Genomic DNA, 18,814 nt, shown 5'->3' on the forward strand with positions numbered 1-18,814 from the left:
CTCCATATATTTATTGAAACAAAACACACTTTCAGCATGAACACACCCATGTCATCAGCACCCAGGTGAAGGACAGAACATAAGAAGCCCCCAGGGGTCCCTTCATGTCCCTTTTGGTCTCTGCCCACTTCAAAGGTAACCAATATTCTGACTTCCGTCACTATAGGCCAGTTTTTATACTTTGTAGAAATGGAATCACATAGAGTTTGTGTATGTATGCTTGAGTCTTGCTTCTTTTGCTCAACATTACCTCTGAATTCCACGCATGTGGTTGTGTAGATTCAGGATATGTTTTGGAGTTGGAAGTGATGGGACTTGGAGATTCATTCAGTGCCCTGGGACAAACCACTTCACATTTCCCACTCGATCCCTTTGTCTGTCAAATGGGGCAGATGGTGACAATACACAGCTGTTAGTGCTGCAGTTTTCACATCCCGCTGTTAACGGGCCTGGAATAGGGCAGAGGTCCCAGGGCCCTCTCCCTCCCTTTGCCTGAGAGGGTGGGGCCTGGGAGCACTTGAGCTTGAGTTAGCTCCAGTGTGTGAAACTCACACACACCTCTCCCTACCAACACACTCCTTGACATTTGCGCTTTTAAATTTTAAAATACCTCTTTTGTCTGTCTTCCTTCCTTCCTTCCTTCCTTCCTTCCTTCCTTCCTTCCTTCCTTCCTTCCTTCCTTCCTTCAGATGGAGTCTCACTCTGTCGCCCAGGCTGGAGTGCAATGGCACTATCTCAGCTCACTGCAACCTCCGTCTCCTGGATTTTCAGTGATTCTCCTGCCTCAGCCTCCTGAGAAGCTGGGACTACTCGCCTGGTTAACTTTTGTATTTTTAGTAGAGATGGGGATTTCGCTAAGTTGGCTAGGCTGGTCTCAAACTCCTGACCTCAGATGATCTACCCACCTCGGCCTCCCAAAGTGTTGGAATTACAGGCATGAGCCACTGCACACGGCCTAAAATAGCTCTTTTCATGGAGTGCCTGCCTGCCCTGGCTCTCCACTCTGTCCATCTGTCCTCAGCGCTTGGGCCCCTGGGAGGACATGGCTGTATAATTAGTAAAAATATTAAAATATTGCACAAGTAATGATGCATGTTAGTGACAATCTCTCTCCGCATATGGGGCTTTAGTTTGCCTGGACAGACATGGCACAGGGTTGGGGGTAGGGGGTTGAAGCCCAACTCCCGGCTAAGCTCTCTGAGCTTCTGAAGTTAGAGATCTTCCTATGTACCTCTGGGGCTGTGGTGAGGATGAAAGGGGCTACCCCATGCCAGAGCCTGCCGACGTTGTGCCCGTAATGCCTGGCAGCGCCTGTAATGCCTGGCATGGAGGTCTCAGGCGTAGCTGCACCTGGCATCATCTGGGATAGCTGGAGCCTAGGTCCTCCCGCACACAGTCTGGTTTAGGCCGGTGCGGCAGCTGCTGCCCGTAATCCCAGCGCTTTGTTGGAGGATCGCTTGAGCCCAGGAATTCAAGACCAGCCTGGGCAACATGGCGAGACCCTATCTGTCCCCAAACAAACAAAAAACAGATTTTAATTGGTTTGGAATGCGGCCTGGACACAGGGAAATTTTAAAGCTCTCCAGGTAACTCCAGTGTGCATCGAGGTTGCGAACCGCCGGCCTGGCACACATAGGGAGTTCAGGGGATGCTGAGAATGGGAGGATGCCGGCTTGGGAACCTGGAGTTACAGCTTCCTGCGGCTGGCGCGCCCCTCCTTGCTCCCCTCCACGCCTCTGCATCGCACCCCACCCCTGTACCCCACCTTCCTCTCACTAAGGAAACCTCACCTGCCGCCTCCCGCCCAGGTCCTTTGGATTTTGCCGGTGTGTGTGGGTGCGCACAAGAGGCCCCTCCCTGCCAGGAGAGCAGGTGAGCTTGGCCGTGCACGAATCCGAGGGGGCGGCCGCCCAGCTGGGAAACAGCCCTGAAATAGACCCCCGCCGCCCCCGCTGCCTCCTTCCGGAATCTGCTCAGGTAAAAAACAAGCCTCTTAATCCGGGCGTGTCCCCCGGCGTGGGACGGGGAGGCGCCCAGCATTGCGGGAGGCGTAGACTGGGCCTGGGTCCCTCTCGGACCCGCCCCAGGCCCGGCCCCTGGGTGCAGTGAGGGCGTTCGGCCACCGGGCGGCGGTGCTGGCCCGCGATGGGGAGCCCGGCTCGTGGGGCGCTGGGCCCGCGCTCGGGTGCGCTGGAATCGAGGCTCCTCATGTTCTTCACAGCGATCTCGCCGCGTTTCTGGGGTGGCTGAACTGGCCCTCCATTCTAAGGAGGCCGGTGCAGGGTGCCTGCTCGGGGCAGTGGCACCCCCTTCTGCAGGCACAGAGAGCCGGGCCGGGGTGCCAACTCCTCCCACGTGTGTCCTCCCTGCCCTCCTGCTGCTGCTTTTTATCCCACATTTCCCACGAGCTTCCTGAGGTCTAAGAGAGAGAGAGTGTGTGTGTGGGGGGGGGGGGGGGCGGTCAGGACCATCCGTCCATCTAACCTCCCGTCTGTCTGTCCATGCAACCACCCACCCATTTCACATTTGTTGCCCAAGGACTGTAAACCAACTGGACCAAAGAAATGGGGTGGGAAGGGACACATTCTTCCAGGTCTGGGAAGGCAGACCAGCGAGCCGGATGCCTCGGAATTCTGGACTAGGGGTGTTGCTTAACCTGGGCCTTGAAGGTTGGGGAGGGGGCTTTTGGGTGCAGAAGAGAAGGTAATTTGGCCACATAGGTGAGAAGGAGAGTTGAGGGCCCAGCGGCTGGGCTGGGCTGGGGTGGGGGAGCAGGACTGCGCTGAGAGGAGGTGTGTGCGGGGAGCCGTGCTCACCATCTCACAGGGCCATCGCAGCAGCCTGAGCTGTGGGCTTTATCTTCCTCTCCTTATCAGTGAGGAAACCTGGGCTGGAGAGGTCAAGTGCTCATGCAGTGGTGAATGTCACAGCCCGGGCTGAATGTGGCTATGGAAAGAGCCTAGCTTTTAACATAGAGCTTGACACCTGGGGGAGTGTTGTGCCAGGGTCAGCCCGCACCCACTGACAGTCCCAAACACCCCATGTGGTCCTGGACCTGACACTGGCCTCCCAGAAATACAGGGGGTCTTTCCTGGCTTCTACTTTTTGTGTGTGTGTGTGACAGAGTCTCACTCTGTTGTCGGGCTGGAATGCCGTGGAGTGATCTCGGCTCACTGCAACCTCTGTCTCCTAGGTTCAAGGGAGTCTCATGCCTCAGCCTCCCCAGTAGCTGGGATTACAGGCATGTCCACCACGCCTGGCTAATTTTTATATTTTTAGTAGAAACGGGGTTTCACCACATTGGCCAGGCTGGTCTTGAACTCCTGATGTCAGGTGATCCTCCCACCTCAGCCTCCCAAAATGCTGGGATTACAGGTGTAGCCACCGCACCCAGTCCTGGCTTCTACTTTTGTGCCCCCAGGGTTCCTGCAGTTCTGTTCTCCCTGCTCATACCTGCTCACAGGAGAGCATCTACCATCAGCCATGACCTCTGCAGTGTTTGGGAAAAGCCTTTGCCCCTGGGAAGGTGATTCGGTTTTTTTTTTTTTTTGAGACGGAGTCTCGCTCTGTCGCCCAGGCTGGAGTGCAGTGGCCGGATCTCAGCTCACTGCAAGCTCTGCCTCCCAGGTTTACGCCATTCTCCTGCCTCAGCCTCCCGAGTAGCTGGGACTACAGGCGCCCGTCACCTCGCCCGGCTAGTTTTTTTGTATTTTTTTAGTAGAGACGGGGTTTCACCGTGTTAACCAGGATGGTCTTGATCTCCTGACCTTGTGATCCGCCAGTCTCGGCCTCCCAAAGTGCTGGGATTACAGGCTAGAGCCACCGCGCCTCGCCTGGTGATTCGGTTTTGTCAGCAGGTGGGGAGCACTTGGTGGGGACAAGCCAAGGCAGTCTTGGGGTCCCCAGCAGTCCTGAGACAGAGCTGAGGATAGAGATGCCCGGAGTGTGGGGGATGGAGGCTTGAAGCTGGGCTGGCCAGAATCTGGGGCAGGGACTGAGGGCAGAGACTGAGCTGGGCATGAAATCTCTGTGCAACCCTGGCCTCTCTGGGCCCCGCATGCGTGTCTGTACCCTGAAGGGGTGATGCAGATCCCAGATATAGGGAGGGCTGAGGAGAGCCCAGGGGTGGGGATATAGGATTGAGCTGGGTGTGTGCGTTGGGGAGCCCTGGGTTTTCTGCCCAGGTCCCTTCTTGTCCAGGGTACAGTCCGTATGTCTCAGTGGGTGAGGAGGTCTCCAGGGTCGCACCACAGGGGCTAACACCTGGACCCTCCCTCCTCTGTGCCTCTCAGCTTCCCCATTTGTGGAGTGGAATCATTGCACTGGCCGGTCCATCACAGGGCTGTTGTGGAGACTCTGATGAGCACCTGGCATGCAGCAAAGGCTCCAGTGTGCCACCTACTCCACCCCCAGCCTGGGGCTCTGCAGGCCCCAGCCCTCCTGAGATGCCACACCTTCCCATCCCCAGCCACCTTCCCACCTTGCTCCTGCCTGTCCCCCTTGTCTTCCATTGTGGGGGCCTCATACCCCACTCCAGCTGGTTAGAATTCTATTAATATTTCAGTTTGATGAATTAAAGATTCTTTTCTACCCTCATTCTGATGTCCCAGGAGGGAATTAAAAGCGCATCAGATCCAATCAAACGCCATTAAAATGCAGCCCACGAGGGTAGGAGCTGGCGTGTGGGCTTTTCTTCCCCAGCACTGCTTTGTCCTCTTTGGGGGGTCTGGGTGATGGGTTGGTCGTTGGGAGGTGGGTACAGGAAGAGAGAGAAAAAACTGAAGAGGAGGAGGAAGACAAGGGGTGTTTGCATAAATGCTGCTGCCTCCTTCAAGGGGAGCAGAATCCCCTCCACCCCTGTAGCTCATGTTTCCCCAGGAATCAGGAGGAGGGAGTTGGGGGCAGTGCAGCTGTGACCTCAGCCCCAGGGCCAGACCACAATACCCCTTCTCCTCTGCCTTGATGGGACTTTTTCCAGGGCAGTGCAGCCTGCCTGGTGTCCGTGCTGGAGATACCTCAGCAGCCAGCCTTGGAGGCAGCCTGAGCAGGATGCAGGGCTCCTCCAGGCTCCGCTGGTGGGAGGTCCCGGGGCCTGTGTCCAGCTCCCTGTCTTGTCAGCTGTCTGGGTCCTGCCTGGGGAGGAGCAAACATTGTCCATGGAGTTTCCTAAGTAGAACCAAGACTGGAGTGTGGTGGGGGGGACACTGACAGAGGGGCCCACCTGGGATTCCCAACTGCCAATCAATTAACAAGCTGTGTGGTCTTGGCCCCATGTCAAGGGCCTGGAGCTTGCTTGGAAGACAGGAGCATCAGATACAACCTAAGGCCCCAATCGTGAGGTCCTTGGCCCTTGAAAAGCGTTTCTCACTCCATTCTTTCATCCCCCAACTGCCCCCTGAGTGGCCTGTCGCATTGGGACTCACATTTGGCAGTGGATGATGCTAAGGCTCAAAGTAGCAGAGTGGCACGGAACGCTCACTTGTGAAGACCTTGAGTGCTGTGCACAGTGTCCACACTGGTCTGTCCGTGGAGTGTATGCAACAAGATCCTGGAAGAGTGCGGTGGAGAGCTCGGGAAAAGGATTGGAGGGTCTGAGGAAGATGGGCGGGTTGGGGGTGGGCGGGCAGCACTCCAGATTGAGGGGCAGTGAAGCAAGGACACTCTCCTCCCAGGGCACCGCCTCCTGCAGGTCTCCTCCCAGGGCCAGCTGGACTGCGCCCCTCCCGCGCCTGTCACCTGGCTGCTCCCCTGGCGCCCGCCCGGAGTCCTGCCATTCAGCTGAAGGAGCAGGAGGCCGCGAGGTCTTGGGCGGGAGGGGCTTTTAAATGTTAATTGTATTTTGACATCCCGGCTTGTGACATCCATCCTAATGACATTTGGCTCGCGGCTGACAGCCCCCGGACATGTGGAGAGAGAGATGATAAGTTGTTTTAAATTGCAGCCAGGCAAAGAGGCTGGAAAATCATGAGTCTTCAGAAAAAAGAGACAGGAAGAGAATCGAGAGAGAGAAGGAGGAGAAAGAGTCTTTCTAGGTGGGTCATTCATTCATTCATTTAACAATTTGTTGGACAATAAATTCTTACTGTAAACTCGGCACAGTATCTGTCTGCCCAGTGGAAGGCCAGGTGCTCAGTCTGGCAGCGCACCCCACTCCCCCTTATCTAGGTCCTCGGCTTTTCTGAATCCTACTTGTCTTTTAGGGTCTAATTCAAGAGGAGGACTCCTTTGGCCTCCCAGCCTCAGCCATCCCTACCTTCCTGGCCACTCTTATGCTTGAGGCAGCACCAGGGGCTTAGCCCGTGGCAGGGTGTGGGAGGGGCACAGTCAGGACCTGTGCCTAGGTCCTCTGCCTCAGACCACCAGGACCTGTGCTTTAGAGGTGACCCATTGAGCACCCGGGCTGCCACTTGCCACCCCGCTCTGGGAATAAGACCCAGTCCTAAATCCCACCATCCCTCCCTTCTTTTTAAATAAAGTGCTTCCTCCTTTCTGCCCAGTGGCAGAAAGAATTTCACTCTGGCTTCTCTCAGCTTCTGCCCTGTGGCCGCTGGAAAGGAAGAGGCAGTTTTCCTGCTTCTTCTGCTGTTCCTTTCTCATATCCCCTCCCTCTTCAGCCCTGCAGGTGGGGAAACTGAGGCTGGGGAAGGGAAGTGGAAGCATAATCTCTCAGGTGAAGGAGCCCTATAGGTGGGGAAACTGAGGCTGGGGAAGGAAGGAGGAAGCATCATCTCTCAGGTCAGGGAACTCTGGAGCAGACAATTGGCAAGGCTCAAGCTGACCTTGGACCACTCGTCTCCTTCACCCACTCCACTCACAGCCCTTCTCCTGCCTGCCCCCCAGCCACTTGGTGGGCATCCCCTCCTTCCCAGCTGCCTTGACCTCCATGCAAGTGGGAAGAGACAGAGACCCCAGCCTAGCCTCTAACTCTGTCCTGCACCCACACTCTTGCGGGGTGCTCCTGCAGCATGTGTGAAGGCCTCTCTAGCACGCTGGTGCCGAATGTACTCTATCATAAATCCTCACCTACCTGCTCCCACTTAGTCCTGGGTGAATGCATTTAGCAGAGCTGTGTTCAGATCCAGCTCTCTCTGCTCTCAGCCTGCTTGGCCCCAGCCAGTCTCTCTCCTCCTTCAGGCTGCCAGGGCAGGTAGAGGTACAGGTACAAATGTGCTGTGTACCCTGGAAAGCCCTTAGTCCACATGGGATGATTACAGGTGCAAGGCCCTTATCAGAGACCCTTGGGGCCAGGTCTTTTTGGAATTTAGAAATATATTATGGTGCAAATGCCATATAGTATGCAATACCGCCAGGAGGCCTGGGACAGTGTCCTGAGAGCAAATTCAGGCTGGTCTTCCTGCAGTGCAACAGACAGTATTCCTCCACCAAGGCTCGAGGCAGCAGCAGGGAATAGCTTTGATGTCAAGTTTTGTTGCCAGTTGAGTTGCCAAAAACTTATGAACAAACTTGTGGCTTTCAGAGCATTTCAGATTTTGGAATTGTGGAAAGGGGACTTTAGCCTTAGTCAAGTAATTACTCCAAGCCAAAAGCTGGAGACAGTCCCAGAGAGGGGGGACGATTCCTGGAGGCTGGATTCATACTGGCCTGAGGGAAGAGCAGATTCCCAGGGCTCTGTCCCCTAGCCATCAAAGGTGTCACTCATATCTGTCCCAGCCTGTCCCGAGCAGGCTGCGGGAATTTCTTTTTTCTTTTCTTTCTTTTTTTAGGGATGGAGTTTCGCTCTTGTTGTCCAGGCTAGAGTGCAATGGTAATATCTTGACTCGCCATAACCTCCGCCTCCCGGATTCAAGCGATTCTCCTGCCTCAGCCTCGCGAGTAGCTGGGATTACAGGCACGTGCCACCAAGTCCGGCTCATTTTGTATTTTTAGTAGAGATGGGGTTTCTCCATGTTGGTCAGGCTGGTCGCGAACTCCCAACCTCAGGTAATCCTCCCGCCTTGGCCTCCCAAAGTGCTAGGATTTGCAGGCGTGAGCTACCGCACCTGGCCAGGCTGTGAGAATTTCTAAGTGCCCTTGAGGTGAAGGAGCGGGACTGAGGTGACCTCTGGAGGCAGAACAGGGACGACTTACTCAGGATTCTTAACCCGGGGCCCCAGCCCCTTGACCTCAGCCCATGGCTCCTCCTCAGTGCCTGCAGGGTGACTTATGACTCCCTGGAGAGCCTGGGGCCATTGCATTCTCTGTGCAGTCAGCTCTTCATCCTGAAAATGTCCTGCCAGAGGACAGTTATTGTTTAAACAAACCTCCCCATCACAGACATTTTCATCTAATGGCCTGGTTTAGGGGAAACCAAAATTGAAACCCATCAGACACGGAGGCTGAGGTGATGGCTGGGCCAGCTCAACACAGAAGCATTTATCAGGTGTCCTGGGTCTTCTCGGTTCTCTCAGGGAACCTGCACCTCCGGGCTCGCTTTAATTTATTTCAACAAATCCTAAAGGTCAGGATTTTCAACGACAATTGCCCTCCTCTATTAGGAGTCTTTCAAAAGGTTGGGGCGAGTAGTTTTCCCTCACCAGGGAGGACAGAAAAAGAGCAGGAAGAAAGAATCTGATGCAGCAAGAGTGAGTTAGGTCAGACCTCAGGAAGAACTTCCAGGTCACACAGGTATGAAACACAGGCTCAGGACTCTGTATTATTATTTTCTCTAGGACTCCCTGCCTCTCTCTCCTCCCTTCAGCCTTCCCCCTCCCCTGCAGAGACGATGTTGCCATTTCCCGGGATGAGGACTGGTGCAGGAACGGGTGGGTCAGCATCATCCCCTGCTTACTCCACCAGTAGCAGGCTAGCCTCCTTTAAAGGTTCAAGAGTGAGACCCAGTTCTGAATCCCACCATCCTTAGGGAGACCTTGGCCCATCCCCTGGTCTCACTGATGGGAAAACCAACGCTCAGAGAGGCTGGGGGGCTCCCCCACATCACATGGTTCTTAGCGCAGAAGTCTGGGCTTCCTGCTTTCCTGCCTTGTGTCCTCTTCCCCTCACCCCAACTCTTCACAGTCAGAGCACGACTCATAGGGGAGGCAGGCTTGCTGGAGACGTGTTTAGGAATCAGGTCTTGGAGCAGCTGGCTCAGGCCAGGTCCCTTGAAGCGTGACTCCTTGAGGTCACTTCTGATTGCTTTTCTCCCACAGCTGTGGTCCCCTAGCTCCCCCAGGGCAGGGGATGCCACTGGAAGTTCTTTGAGGTGTGTGTGTTTGTCTCTCTGTGTGTGTTAGTCTATGTGTCTGTGTGTGTGTCTCTGTGTGTGAGTCTGTGTTTGGGTCTCTGAGTCTGTCTCCATGGCAAGTCAAGTCAGCCACGACCCAGCAGAGAGAACAAGAGTGAGAAGAGGGTGCCCCAGCTGGACAAGTGGGGGCCCACAGGTGAGGGCCACTGACGGAGCGCTTGGCCACTGTGATGGTCTGGAGGCCTGGGGTGGTCAGGATGTTGCCCGGAAGAGCTAGGCCTCAGGCTGGGAACCTGCAAACTGGACGAGTCCACAGACTCAGCCATCTGCCAGCCAACAGTGTTTCTTTTTTTAACCCCTGAAAAATATAGCCTGCCTAGCCTTCTGCGACACAGCTGGTGGCGGGCGGGGGGTGGGGTAATTATGGCCAGAGTGAAAGCAACACTGGGGGGCAGGGGGTGGGGAGAGTGGCTGGGTTTGTTTTATCTCTCAATAAACCATGGCTCATGTTATCTTCACTGTAATTAGTCCATTCATTCATTCATTCATTCATTCATTCAACAAAAGTATATTGAGGATTGTGTTAAAAATTTCAGTGGCTCCCACTTACGGGCGTCTAAGTACAGGACTAGGTGCTGCGCCTACATTATTTCATTCTGTTTTCATGAACACCTTGTAAGCAGGGCCCCAGGCACTAGTCCATATGGTACCTCTGAGAGGATCAGAAAAAGGAACCCCATCTTTTGGGCAGACACGGCCACAAGACAGGACGTGTCACTTGTCAAGACCAAGGCAGGCTGAATTTGAGCTGCCCTGAGCCCTCTCAACTGGGTGGCTTCTTGGCAGTGAACGATGCACACCCCATACCTGCAGTTCTGCTTTGAGATTAGTGTCGTAATCCTTGTTCTACAGATAGGAAACTGAGGGCCTTGGGTAATGTGACCCACACACACACGTGACACAGTCAGATTTGAACCCAGGCAGGCTATTCCCAAGGACATGGCCTCTCCAGGAATAACTTGAGTTCCCTGCAAGCCCAGAGCAGTGCACACTTGGCTGGGCAGAGCTGCTGGGCAGCAGGAACTTTCACAGCCTTTGCTTATATCTCTACAAAATGTGTGGTGCTGGGGTCCAAATGACCATGGGGTGCACCCCTCAAGGGCAGAATTGCGTTCAGTCATGTGTGTACACCTAGAGCTGGGAATGGAGCAGGACCTCAGTCAGTGTTGTTTTCATTAAAAACAAGAAAAGCATGAATGAATGAACAATCTGGGTGCTTCCCTCAGAGACTTCAGACTGATTGGGTAAATGAGACATGTATTTGGGCCATTACATGTGACAGCAAAGAGAATGCAAGCTTTGCCAACATTTATTCACCCACCAAACAATCCTTGAGCTTACGCTACCGTTCAGGCGTGGTGCCAGGCTCCATGGCCAAACGGTGCTGAAGGAGATGTGGTTTTGGCCTAGCATAGTCTGGAGCTCTGGAGGAGGTGGAGCCTGAGCAGGTCTTCAGGAAGGGGCAGGAGCATTGAAAAGGGGCAAGGAGGGAGAAAGGGCAGTCCCATTGCAGGCGGTGGGGGTCTGTCCCTGTTATTCCCAGACCTTCCCAGACATTCCCCTCACCTAATTTCCCCTGTAGAAATTTGGGTTGGGCTGCGAGGGTGGCAGAGTCCTGCCAGGCCTGAGCATCGTCAAGCACAAGGTAGCACTTGGCAGATCAGCTGGGGGTCGAAGTACTGATGGGGAGGGAGGCCTCTGGCCAGTCTCTCCAGTTCTGCCGCCTTCTTCCCCCAGCTCCCTGGCACAGTGTTGTGCGCCCTCCCCAGGACAAGGACAGTCACACATCACGGCTCTAATTGAAGCCACTTCTGCAGTCTGGGGCGAGATGCTCTTGCAATCCTAAGAGGGCTGCAGTGGCTCCCTCACTTCCCCTGCTGCCTGCCTCTAACCAACTGAAAGTTTTCAAGCCCCCTCTGGGAGGGAGGCGAGCTGGCTCTATGGTTGGTTAAGGGATTCTTTCCGAGTCTCACTGCAGCCTGCCGACCAGGAGGCCACCTGTTACACTTTTGCCAACCAGTGCTGGAGGGAGACCAGCGGGTGGGTGTTTCCCTAGCCTGGTGGGGTTCTTAGGTGGTAAGGGGGCTCTGTGGAAAGTGTCCCCCCGACAGGCTGTGAGATCTGGGGCAAGTGGAATCACCTCACTGGGCCTTAGTTTCTCCCCTTATTATACACTTGCACCAGGAGCAGTGGGGTGTGCAAATGAACATGCCACATGGGGGCATACGACACGTGCGCGCGGATGTGTGAGGTTCCAGTGACGCACCAGGGTGGGAGTAGCGCGCCCCTCTGCGTCCCTGTGCTTTGCTGTACTTTTCTGGGTGTGTGTTCGGGAGGCTATGTTCCCGACCCTCCCCCTCTGGGGTGAGAAGGGGTCCCTGCCATGTCCTCGGGGTAGGCGAGCTGGCAGGCGCACTGGGAGGAGGAAGAGGGGGCTTCCGGAAGAGGGCGCCGGTGGGGTGTGGTGGAAGGGGAGCTGCCAGCAGGGCGGGTGTGGAGGGGTGGCGGAGCGCCGCGAGAGCCCTGGCCTTCCGGAGGTGGAGGTGTGGGGTAAGGGGTGGGCTCCAGGTGCTCTCTCTTTAAAAGGCCGGCGGAAGCGCTGTGAGCCTGGCCGGCACTTTCAGCGCAAACTTGCGGGGCTGGGCTCGCGCCTCCTCGGGTGCAGCAGCGGCTGTGGGCGCCGGGGCCAACGGCTGCGGCTCCCTCGCCCCCTTGCGCTTCCCGGCGCTCCCGCCCTCTCCCGCAGCCTCCCCTCTCAGCGCCTTCCTCGCTCTCTCGTCTCTCGCTCTCTCTCTCGCTCGCTCTCCAGCGCGCTCTCTAGCTCGCTCTCATTTTTTTTCCTGCTGCTGTTGCCGCTGCCGCGGCGCCGCCAGGCGCCCGCACCTCGGCCGGCTGCGCTCGCTGGTCGCTCCCGCTCCGCTCCCTTCCCAGCCCGGAGCTCTCGGCCAGACTCACTCCCCTTGCCGCCTCTCCCTCTCCTTCCGGCTCGGACGCCGGGCTCCGCCGCAGCAGGAGCAGGGGTTGCCGCCGATCGCCCTCTCGCTTGCTCGCTTGCCGGAGCAGCAGCCGAACGCCGCGCGCTTGGCGGCGGCTCCGGCCGGGCGGCCGCCAGCTCATCCCTGCTGCGTCCCGGACTCCGGGCGGCTCCGCGGCGCGCTCGGTCCGCAGCGTCAGCGCCGCCCGCCGCGGCCCGGGCTCTGGGCACCGCGAGAACCGTGCCTCCGGCTGTCGCCTGCCTGCGCCCCCGGGGCTCCGACCCCTCGCCGCGGCTTAAACCTTGCTGGCGCGCGGTGAGTTGTGGCCCGAGGGGGACGGACAGAGGGGACCGTGCCCTCCGGCCTCCTGGGGCGAGGGCTGCGGCGGGGACATTGGGGCTCGGGGAGGTGGCCTCCGGCGAGCTCCCGCGCTTGGAGTGCCCCGAAGAGAGCCGGCGCCCCTGGAGCCCTAGGGGCCGGAGGGCTCGGGACCTGAACTAGAGGGTCTCCCCTTGGGGCTAAGGCAGGCTTTCCGGATGCCCCTGAGGAAGGGAATGGGGCAGAGGCTTTTTTTGCGGGCCCGGTGGAAAGTACTTCCTCTGCATACAGGGGCTTCCACAAGATAGAGGGTCGTGCCAGCTTTCAGGTGGGGGCGGCGGCATTAGCGCATCCCAGTCTGCGGAGAGGCAGGACAGGCCGGGGCGCGGGGCATTATTTGCACCTCTTCCCGGCAGTCTCCCGGTGAGAGGGCACCCAGCCTCGCGCGCCTGGGCTCCTTTCTCAGGCACCGCGTCCGGCTCCCGTGCCCGCCCCAGCGCCGCCTTCGCCACCGGCCGGAGCCCGGCAACCGCTTGCCCGTGGCCTCGGCGGGTTGTGGCGGTCTCCAGGGTCTGAGGTCTCCCCGCAGCCCCAGGACTTCAGGGTCAGGCTCTTTCCGGACACTCGGGACCGTCCCTCCCCGGGACCGTGATGAACCCGCGCGTCTACGCGGCCGCCGGGCGAGCGGACCGGCCGTGGTCTCTGTGTGTGCATGTGTGTACGCGCGTGTGTGCTGGGGGTCCCCGCTCCGGGGTCGGTCTTTCCCGGCGCTCGCAGGTGGGAGCCGTCTCCTCCCCGCGCGGGGGTGGGGCCTGGAGGTGGAGGCCCCGACTGTGAGAGGCGCCCCCGCACCAGGGCGGTCTGAGGCTGTTGTGCTGAGATGGGGCAGTAGCATTGGCGGCGGCAGGGAGTCCTGAGGCCCGAACGTACGAGCGCCCCCTGCCCCTAGGCCCCGAGTGACATCCCGCCCTCAGACTTTCAGTCCCTTTTGGAGGAGGCGCCTTGCTTCTTTCTCCCCTCCGGGCCCCTGGCGCAGGAGAACACGGCCTTTCCGGACACCAACTGAGCTGGGCTTGCCTAGCTGGGGGCCCGAAGCCACGTGTCTGTCAGAGCGGTGGCTGCCCCTGTGTCAATCTGGCAGAAAGCCCGAGGTGACAAGCAGGGAGGGGCGTGTGTGTTTCCATCATAGTCCCTCACCTTGTCCGTTGTGGGGTGAGTGGGGACCTAGGGCAGGCGGGGAGGTCAGTGCTCCCAGGGTCTCCATAGGGAGCACCCCATCCCACACCCTACCATTCTGCAGCGCTCAGCCTCCCGCCCCAGGGCCAGCCAATGGTGGACGTGAAGAATGCCCTCATTCCCATCTCCCCACACTCCCGGGATGTGTCCTGGGCTCGCTCCACTTTCCCCTGGATCCCAATGGGATGCTGGGCCTCAGACTGTGGGTCTGCATGCTCAGCTCCTCGGAGTCCAGAGGGGCCTTAGGGCCTTCTGACCTAAGGTAGGGGGAAGCTTCCATGAAGAGGGGAGGACTAGAGAGGCGTCTAGGCACTCCGGGGTGTGATCACCCACAGCGCAGGGGCCTCATCACCTCTTCTTGGCAGGCCCTGGGGACTGTTGAACCAGTCGTGGAAATGGGCCTGGCTGCGCTTGGAGCCTTGTCCCCTCTCCCACTTCCTGGAAGGCCTCACCAGCCCTTAGTCAGATCCTGTCTTTGGGGTGGGCGGGGGACTTTGAGGATGGTGCCTCCAAGCTTCTGCTCAGCCCCGGGCTGGACGTGATGTCTGCTTGTGAATTGGGTGGCTACTGTCTTCATGTTCCTCCAACTTCTGTCCTTTTACACATAAGCTTTTGCCTACCTGCCAATACCTTCACAGCTGTCAGGGACAAAAATACCCCAAAAGTTATCCCCTCGCACACCACACCTTAGCCACTTCAGGGACTACCCTTTCCAGGGGCATCTGCATTTAAGAGAGACGGGAGAGGAAGATGGCATTGCTTAACCCAAAGGAGTGCTCTACTCTACTCATGGATTCTCAGGCATTTTCAGGAGCCAGATATATTGCCGGGGCCGGGGGTGGGGGGGTGGGGAGGGGGGCGGCATGTAGCTCCTCACTAAGCACAGGTCCTGAGCAGGCGGAGGGGAGGTGGGAGCATGTCAGGAGTTGAGCTGCTTTCTGGGCCTCAGTGGCCTTGCGTAGGCCGCTCCTCCTACCCCCCTCCTCCCTCCTCCCCCGACCTGCGTCTGGGCGGCTTCATTCCGTTGGAGGCGTGACGTCTCTGGGAGGGAGCGCCTTGCACAGCGGCAGGCAGCCCGAGGTAGATGAGAGAGTGAGTGAGCAAATGAGTGAGCCTGGGACTGAGCAGTGTGCTAGCCAGAAGGGTCAGAGGGCCAGGCTCAGGCCCAGAAGGGCTCTGCAGCCCCCACACACTTCCTAAGGGGTCCACAGTCCAGCGCCAGGATGTGTGGCCACACCCATACCCACCCAGCCGCAGGGGGACAGCTGGCAGCAAAAGATGGGAGCAGAACCCACAGACTCCTGAACTGAATAATTACAGCCAATAGATGTGTCCTCTCTCCTAGACAAGTGTGGAGCCGGCAGCCTCTAATTACCACCCACCCCAAGATATCTGCCCACCCTACTGTCCTCCTCTGCTCGGCCTAGAACCCAGCTTTCCAGTGGGCAGGCCACACTGGCAGCCTGGGCAACTGGGCCTGCTGGCTGCTGGCTCGAAGGTTATCTCACTTCTGCAGAGTGGCGGCCGCCTTTGCCTCCTGAAGAAGGCATGCGGGGAGCCGGCATTAGAGCTCTGGCCCCACTCACTGGGGCCGCAGAAGGGCTGCTGGCTGTCTTGGCGGCCTAACGGGGCTTGCATTGCTGGGCAGTGGGCCTGGAGCAGTGGACACCAGCTCTCTGTCGCTCCCACTCAGCCTGATGGCTCCTGGAAAGAACGGAGAGGGCTTATTTCCTTAAGTGTCACCTCTGCCCTAATTAGCAGGGGATTATAAAAAATTAAGTTAGAGGGTTTTGCTGCCTTTGGTCCTTGTAGAGTGCAGGCTGCTTTTTCTGGGTCCTGCGAGCCATCTATGTCTGTCCTCTGTCTGTGTACTGTCTCTGGCCTCCCTCTCCCTACTGCCTCCCAGATGAACCTGAGGCTGGTAGCTCCTCCTTCACAACCAATTCCTTCTTCCTGCCTGCCCTGGGGGCTTCTGCCTCGGTTTCCCACTTCTCCCCTCCACCTGGCTTGCCTTGCCTGAGCCTGCTCCTGGAAGGGAGGCATGTCAATGGAACTTGCTTAGAAGAGATAGAGCCTGCTAGCTAGCAGCCAGCCCACCCCGTGGCCCTGCCCACCCCACCCCACCTCCTCACCTGCAGGCCTGAGAGACTGTTCCAGTCTGTCCATGTTTCTCTTGGCTCCCTGGAAAAACGAGCACCACAAGGATAGTAAAAATCACCCCTTAAATTAAAGCTGATGACTCCCGTCCAAATGTCTTATTATTAACCTCACCATTTAGCAATCTCGTGGCAGCAGTGAGGCATAAATATATGTGTACACACGTATATTAAATAAATTGGGGAACGCAGTGCATAATGACATTATCTGGACCCCATTCAATTAAGGTAGATATTATCTGTGGTAATTGGGAAATGCCAGCCCATGCTATTTGGGGCCGAGCCACGCTGACAGGCAGGCCGTGGTGTCTAGTTAAGGCTCTCAGTTCTCCCGAGAAGGCACTGGCCGCCCATTGGCTGTGATGATGGTGAGTCCCAGGAGAGCTCAGGCAGCTGCTCTCCCCGGGCTGGGCCACCAGCATGGGAATCAGGAGGTCTGGGTTCCACCCAGTCCTTCACACTTGGCCCTCCCAGCCACCCCTCTGTTCCTTAGGGTGACACAGGCTAGCCCCTGGATCTGTTTCCTGGTTGGGGGCATGACTTCTAGTAAAAACTCTGTCTTTGCCACAGGGTTATTTTTAGGTTTAAATATAGAAATAAATATTGGAGGCTCGACCTGATTCCTAAGCTTGTGGAGGGTGATTGCTTCTCAGGTGCCACTCACTGCCCCTTTTCAGTGCCTGACCTCGGTGCAGCTGAGGGATGGAAGTCTCCCCGCCAACCACAGTTATGTTCTTGCTGTGCAGTTTGGATGTTGATTGGGCTAAGCCAGTGACCCCAGCTTTCCAGGGCAGTGCTGGGTTGTTGAGGGGACAGGAAGAGGGAGGAGAGAGGAAGAAGCAGTATTAGTGGCAAAGCTCACAATAGTAACAGCTGCAAACAAAGCCACTTGCCCACTTGGGTCTTGTGCTGGAAAACTGGAGACGGTGGCATGTAGGGATGGGGAGGAGGGGCCTGGGGGTCTGTATGGTTGGGGCCTACTGGGGGGAGGAGATCCAGGCAAGCATGAGCCTGGTGGCTGGGAGAGGAGGAAGGTCAGGGTGGGGCATTTTCTAGGTTGAGCAGGGGGACCCAAGGGCTGATGAGATGTGCTTGCCTTGTAGGTGGGACTTGCTGCTGTGAGCTGCTGTGGCCTTTCCAGGTGGCTGTCCTTCTAGGTCTCAGGTTTCTCTGGTGATGAGTCCTTGCCTGTGCTGTGCTCAGACCCTTCCGTGGCCCCTCATCTCCCTGTCCACACTGTGGTCCATAAGGCACCTGTTGATCTTGTGTTCTGGACCCTCTCTGACGTCGCATCAACCGTCTCCCCACTGCTCCCTGGTCACGTTGGCCTCCTTGCTCCTCCTCGAACATCAGGTGACCGGCCTGTGCCCACCTCAGGGCCTTTGCACTTGCCGTTCTTTCTCTTTGGAATCCTGTTCTCCCAGATGTTCACGTGGCTCATGCCTTTACCGCTTTTACTCTAGGATCAAATGCCATCTCCTCAGAGAAGCCTTCCCTGATTATTCTTTTCTAAAAAGAATCTTCTGGGTCATTCCCTGTCCCCTTACCTGCCTTATTTTTTGTCATATCCCCTGATCTCCTGAAGTTCCAGCTGTCTGTGTGTTCATGTATTTGTTGTCTGTCCTGTGCCCACCCACTCTGGGACATGGGCTCCATGGGGCAGGCATTTGTGTCTGTTTCACTCCCAGTGTTTCCCCGGTGCCCACCCAGAGCAGGGCCTGGTGCACAGTGGGTGCTCAGAGCACCTTTGAATGTCACACTGAGGGACTGAGTGGCTGTGGCAGAGGGGACTGTCTTCTGTGCTTGAGCACACAACAGAGTTGTGAGAATTCAGTGCTAGGTCCGAGTGCCACTCTGGACTGGGCACACTGCTGCAGATCCCCTGTCCTGGGCTCTGCTCTGGGCAGGGACCTGGCTTTGCCTGGTCACTTACTGAGCCTTTCCTGTGTTCTGAATCTTGGGCTGGGCATGGGGGACATAGAGATGAGGGCAGTGCTGTCCATGCAGGCCTTTAATGTGCTCCCAGCCTCGTCATTGTTAACACGAGAGAGGTTCTGTTGTGTCATTAACTGCGGAGGAAGGAGATAACAAGAATTGTAATAATCAGGTCAGGCTTCCTGGAGGAGGAAGGATCTCAGCTGCTTCTTGAAGGGAGAGCTTCACAGAGAGGAGACTGGAGGGAATCATAGGGAGAATGCAGGGGCAATGGATTTAAAGTTTTCTGCGCCAAGTTTACACTGGCATTAGGCAAAAGAATTACTCCCTCCTTCCCTCCCTCCCTGCTCTCCTCTGGGGCATTCCACCCCCTGCCCATCACAGAGACAGTGGCCTCTGAATCAGGGCCCTGTTGTTTTGGCAGAACAGGGAGGGGACAGCTTGTGGAGTGGGGTCTGGGGTTTCTGGCATCAGGAGGCTTCCTGGTTCAGGCTGGTGAGCTGGAGCAGCTCAGCGGGGAGGGAAAGGGAAGAGGATTGGGGCTAGACCCCCACTGTGCCCTTCTTCTTGCTCTTAGCTCTTAGCACGTGGCTGTGGCCATTCTAGCTGACTGCCTGGGAGCAGGGCTTCTCTTTAGGCAGAATAAAGCCCCAGCTGGCCTTAGGTGGGTTGAAGGTTCCAAGATGCCTTCTCATCGCTCAATCAATCCTTAGTTTCCCTGCCTGAAACTATGCCTCACATTCCACCATTAGAATCATTCCTGTGGGTTAAAGAATTGCTTATGGAAGGGGCCTTAAACACAGAAATAGATTACTTGAACGAGAGGCCCAGGAATCATTTGGCTCACATCACATCATTCATTCACTTCCACGAAGCCTGCTAGGGATGCCAGGCTCTGTGCAGGGCTGGGCTGCAGAGGTCAGCACGAAGAGGGCTGTGCTGCTAGGATC

The 18,814-nt window shown here is 57.1% G+C and overlaps 1 protein-coding gene across 2 annotated transcripts in view; it reads left to right on the plus strand.

Annotated features, from left to right (window-relative positions):
• Window positions 1-11,545: 11,545 nt before the first annotated feature.
• GRM4 (glutamate metabotropic receptor 4) overlaps window positions 11,546-18,814 on the plus strand; it is a 122,833-nt gene continuing 115,564 nt past the window's right edge. Inside the window, exon 1 of one of the 2 annotated variants that reach the window (XM_023212547.2) lies at window positions 11,546-11,638. The gene's annotated coding sequence lies outside the window, so the exon portion shown is untranslated. The remainder of the gene's footprint in view (window positions 11,639-18,814) is intronic. The other variant, XM_023212543.2, reaches the window with a different exon arrangement.

This window comes from Piliocolobus tephrosceles, chromosome 5 (genome assembly GCF_002776525.5).
Source record: "Piliocolobus tephrosceles isolate RC106 chromosome 5, ASM277652v3, whole genome shotgun sequence".
Lineage (NCBI taxonomy): Eukaryota > Metazoa > Chordata > Mammalia > Primates > Cercopithecidae > Piliocolobus > Piliocolobus tephrosceles.